This window comes from Oncorhynchus keta, chromosome 1 (genome assembly GCF_023373465.1).
Source record: "Oncorhynchus keta strain PuntledgeMale-10-30-2019 chromosome 1, Oket_V2, whole genome shotgun sequence".
Classification (NCBI taxonomy): domain Eukaryota; kingdom Metazoa; phylum Chordata; class Actinopteri; order Salmoniformes; family Salmonidae; genus Oncorhynchus; species Oncorhynchus keta.
In genome coordinates, this window is record NC_068421.1 from 22,565,391 (window position 1) to 22,571,340 (window position 5,950).

The following is a 5,950-nucleotide window of genomic DNA, read 5'->3' on the forward strand; positions in this document are numbered from 1 at the left end:
TGTATAAACACACATGAATAAACACACATGAATAAACACACATGTATAAACACACATGTATAAACACACATGGATAAACACACATGTATAAACACACATGTATAAACACACATGTATAAACACACATGTATAAACACACATGTATAAACACACATGTATGAACACACATGAATAAACACACATGAATAAACACACATGAATAAACACACATGTATAAACACACATGTATAAACACACATGGATAAACACACATGTATAAACACACATGAATAAACACACATGTATAAACACACATGAATAAACACACATGTATAAACACACATGTATAAACACACATGTATAAACACACATGTATAAACACACATGAATAAACACACATGTATAAACACACATGAATAAACACACATGTATAAACACACATGAATAAACACACATGTATAAACACTTGCACAGTCAGATAGATTACATGCCTTTTCTCTTTCCCACTTGATTCATTCCTGTCACATTACATGATTTATTAGAATGTGTTCAAACAAACTACTGAACGAGTTTGAATGAAATGCATCATCTTCTGAATACTGTATATATTATGTGATAGCCTAATGTAGACTTCTGGGAAATATATATTAGTTTGTTAATCTCAGATATCATCAAGATGTTGATGTTGAATTTTCTCTGTAATTACTGTTTGACATCAATGTGTTAATTGCTCAGATGTTTACAAAACTTTGAATGTTGTCAACATTCCATTCAGATTTGGTATATTATGAAAAACAAAAGTATTTTATAATCTATTTTGGGTTTGTTTGTTAGTGTGTGTGTGTGTATGTGTGTGTGTGTGTGTGTGTGTGTGTGCGTGCTTTCGTGCGTGTGTGTGTGTTTGTGTGTGTGTGTGTCTATGTCTGTGTATGTGCACGTGCGGTGTGTGTGTGTGTCTATGTCTGTGTATGTGCACATGCGGTGTGTGTGTGTGTGTGTGTCTATGTCTGTGTATGTGCACATGCGGTGTGTGTGTGTCTATGTCTGTGTATGTGCACATGCGATGTGTGTGTCTATGTCTGTGTATGTGCACATGCGGTGTGTGTGTGTGTGTCTATGTCTGTGTATGTGCACATGCGGTGTGTGTGTCTATGTCTGTGTATGTGCACATGCGGTGTGTGTGTGTGTGTGTCTATGTCTGTGTATGTGCACATGCGGTGTGTGTGTGTCTATGTCTGTGTATGTGCACATGCGGTGTGTGTGTGTGTGTGTCTATGTCTGTGTATGTGCACATGCGGTGTGTGTGTGTCTATGTCTGTGTATGTGCACATGCGGTGTGTGTGTGTCTATGTCTGTGTATGTGCACATGCGGTGTGTGTGTGTGTGTGTGTGTCTATGTCTGTGTATGTGCACATGCGGTGTGTGTGTGTCTATGTCTGTGTATGTGCACATGCGGTGTGTGCGAGCGAGCATGCACGTGTATGTTTATTGTCATCCCAATGTGTGTATTGTATTGCCGTTTTTCTCTCTGAGGACAACCTGCACATCCCTCTTCCCTGACCATGTTTTTTAATTTTAGAGGCCGTAGTAACACAGTGACACACAGAGAGGCATGGAGGGAGAGGGAGAGGGAAAGGGGGAGGAGGGAGAGAGGGAGCGGAGACAAGGGAGAGATAGAGGAAGACAACATGGAAGAGGGCTCATTGGGAGCAAGGGGGTTTCTTCTACTCACATGATGAACCCATGGAATGTTCATAAGCAAATTGACATGCCATGATTCATATATTTCATTTCACTGCTTTCTTATCTATACAGAGTAAACTATCCTACAGGTTAAAACGGGGTTATAGTCAGGCTAGTGTTAATGCCACTGGCATAATGAATACCTGGTGTTGATGATGGTGAAACTGGAAAATTAATGGTTGACAGTTTCTTCACTCCCCCTCTTCTCCTTCTGAGTGACAGGAACTGTTGGTCTGCTGGTTGGAAAGCCAATTACTTTTGTTGCCATCCTCAATAGTTTTTAATATACAGTACGAGTCAAATGTTTGGACACATCTACTCATTCCAGGGGTTTTCTTTATATTTACTATTTTCTACAATGTAGAATAATAGTGAAGACATCAAAAATATGGAATAACACACATGGAATCATGTAGTAACCAAAAAAGTGTTAATGCATTTGAGCCAATCAGTTGTGTTTTGACAAGGTAGGGGTGGTATACAGAAGATAGCCCTATTTGGTAAAAGACCAAGTCCATATTATGGCAAGAACAACTCAAATAAGCAAACTCTTTAAAACATGAAGGTCAGTCAATACAGAAAATGTCAAGAACTTTGTGCAGTTGCAAAAACCATCAAGCGCTATGATGAAACTGTCTCTCATGAGGACCGCCACAGGAAAGACCCAGAGTTACCTCTGCTGCAGAAGATAAGTTCATTTACCAGCCTTTGATTGCAGCCCAAATAAATGCTTCACAGAGTTCAAATAAAAGACACATCTCAACATCAACTGTTCAGAAGAGACTGTGTGAATCAGGCCTTCATGGTCAAATTGCTGCAAAGAAACCACTACTAAAGGACACTAATAATAAGAAGAGACTTGCTTAGGCCAAGAAAGACGAGCAATGGACATTAGACCAGTAGACATCTGTCCTTTGGTCTGATGAGTCCACATTTGCGATTTTTGGTTCCAACCGCCGTATCTTTCTGAGATGCAGAGTAGGTGAACATATGATCTCCGTAGGTGTGGTTCCCACCGTGAAGCATGGAGGAGGGGGTGTGATGGTGTGGGGGTGTTTTGCTGGTGACACTGTCTGTGATCTATTTACAGTTCAAGGCATGCTTAACCAACATGGCTACCTCAGCATTCTGCAGCGATACACCATCCCATCTGGTTTGCGCTCAGTGGGACTATCATCCATTTTTCAACAGGACAATGACCAAAAAAACACCTCCAGGCTGTGTAAGGGCTATTTGACCAAGAAGGCGAGTGATGGAGTGCTGCATCAGATGACCTGGCCTCCACAATCACCCGACTTCAAACCAATTGAGATGATTTACGATGAGTTGGACTGCAGAGTGGAGGAAAGCCAACAAGTGCTCAGCTTATGTGGGAACTCCTTCAAGACTGTTGGTAAAAGCATTCCTGGTGAAGCTGGTTGAGAGAATGCCAAGAGTGTGCAAAGCTGTCATCAAAGCAAAGGGTGGCTGCTTTGAAGAATTTAAAAATCTAAAATATATTTGATTTGTTTAACACTTTTTTTGGTTACTGCATGATTCCATATGTGTTATTTAATAGTTTTGATGTCTTCACTATTATGTAGAAAACAGTAAAAATAAAGAAAAACACTTGAATGAGTAGGTGTGTCCAAACTTTTGATTGGTACTGTAGGTTTTGTCTATTTCGAAAATGTTGTTGTGACTGTATTAAATCAATTTCATCTCCTTTATCAAACTCCTGCTTTTACACAAAGCCAGGAGTCCGAAACCAGGAGTCTGAAATGAGGAGTCCGAAGCCAGGAGTCCAAAGCCAGGAGTCTGAAGTCAGGATTCCGAAGCCAGGAGTCCAAAACCAGGAGTCTGAAATCAGGAGTCCGAAGCCAGGAGTCCGAAGCCAGGAGTCCAAAACCAGGAGTCTGAAATCAGGAGTCCGAAGCCAGGAGTCCAAAACCAGGAGTCCGATATCAGGAGTCCGAAGCCAGGAGTCCAAAGCCAGGAGTCCGAAGCCAGGAGTCCAAAACCAGGAGTCCGAAAACAGGAGTCCGAAACCAGGAGTCCGAAGCCAGGAGTCCAAAGCCAGGACTCCGAAGCCAGGAGTCCGAAGCCAGGAGTACGAAGCCAGGAGTACTAAGCCAGGAGTCCAAAACCAGGAGTACGAAGCCAGGAGTACAAAGCCAGGAGTCCAAAACCACGCGTCTGAAGCCAGGAGTACGAAGCCAGGAGTCCAAAACCACGCGTCTGAAGCCAGGAGTACAAAGCCAGGAGTCCAAAACCACGCGTCTGAAGCCAGGAGTACGAAGCCAGGAGTCCAAAACCACACGTCTGAAGCCAGGAGTACAAAGCCAGGAGTCCAAAACCACGCGTCTGAAGCCAGGAGTACGAAGCCAGGAGTACTAAGCCAGGAGTACGAAGCCAGGAGTACAAAGCCAGGAGTCCAAGACCACACGTCTGAAGCCAGGAGTACGAAGCCAGGAGTACAAAGCCAGGAGTCCAAAACCACGCGTCTGAAGCCAGGAGTACGAAGCCAGGAGTACTAAGCCAGGAGTCCAAAACCAGGAGTACGAAGCCAGGAGTACAAAGCCAGGAGTCCAAAACCACGCGTCTGAAGCCAGGAGTACGAAGCCAAGAGTCCAAAACCACGCGTCTGAAGCCAGAAGTACAAAGCCAGGAGTCCAAAACCACGCGTCTGAAGCCAGGAGTAAGAAGCCAGGAGTCCAAAACCACGCGTCTGAAGCCAGGAGTACAAAGCCAGGAGTCCAAAACCACGCGTCTGAAGCCAGGAGTACGAAGCCAGGAGTCCAAAACCACGCGTCTGAAGCCAGGAGTACAAAGCCAGGAGTACAAAACCACGCGTCTGAAGCCAGGAGTACGAAGCCAGGAGTACAAAGCCAGGAGTCCAAAACCACGCGTCTGAAGCCAGGAGTACGAAGCCAGGAGTACAAAGCCAGGAGTCCAAAACCAGGAGTACGAAGCCAGGAGTCCAAAACCACGCGTCTGAAGCCAGGAGTACGAAGCCAGGAGTACTAAGCCAAGAGTACGAAGCCAGGAGTACTAAGCCAGGAGTCCAAAACCACGTGTCTGAAGCCAGTGTTATATAGTATGAGTCAGATAGCCCTCAAAACATGCTCGGCCACCAGGCTGTCGTCCTCAGCAGTCTTTCTGTACCAGGTGTACCACTGTAGCCAGGGGTTAGCCTTCTAAGTGGCTTCAATTTCCAAAAGCAATTGCGTCTAAGCTAACAGGCGTGTCTCTTCCAGTGGCAGGTGAGGCCAAACTGGGTTCGGCCCCTGTCTCACTCCTCCATCTGACACCCACTGTGACCCCTCTTCTACACAGGGTCAGACATAATCACTCTCTCTGCTGACCAGACCTGACTCTGACATACTCACCTCCACCCACATCTATTGCTCCAGAGTACACACACACACACACACACACACACACACACACACACACACACACACACACACACACACACACACACACACACACACACACACACACACACACACACACACACACACACACACACACACACACACACACACAAGAAGAGAAGCCAGGAGATAGATGGACACACACAGGAGTGTGACCACCAAAGGTACAGACTTGAACACACACAGAGTTGGAAAAGCAGTACCTTCAGATTGATCATGGCTCTTTTTTCCTCAGTTTTAGTGCACTGGATAGGCTCTCTTTGGAGGAAAGATCTACTGACAAGACATACATTATGTGAAGCATTCTGTGCCAAAAACAAGTCACATTCTTTAATTGAGTAAAAATGTTTTTTTCTCTAGTCTATGTAGGACACTGCTCTCTTAACTAAGAGGAAAGGCCAATCTCTCCTCTCTCACAAGCTCACTGAAGGCAAAACATCCATTCCTTACAATATGAAGAGTGTTCCCACAGTGTCTCTGTGCTCAATTCCCAATCAATCACCCCCAGAGAGCCTGTGGATTGATCCCTTCTAGAATCAGTTAGCTGTCATTAGCTGAATAGCTGTCATTTCACTGGGAGCTCTCTCTGATGAGAACTTGTTTGCATGCAGGACATACATTAGAAAATAATGGGTCAAAAGTTTCTTACGGTTCTGTAAAATGTTTCCTGTCCGTATGTCCAGCTGTCTCTCCAGCTGTCTCTCCAGCTGTCCTCCAGCTGTCTCTCCAGCTGTCTCTCCAGCTGTCTCTCCAGCTGTCTCTCCAGCTGTCCTCCAGCTGTCAACCAGCTGTCTCTCCAGCTGTCTCTCCAG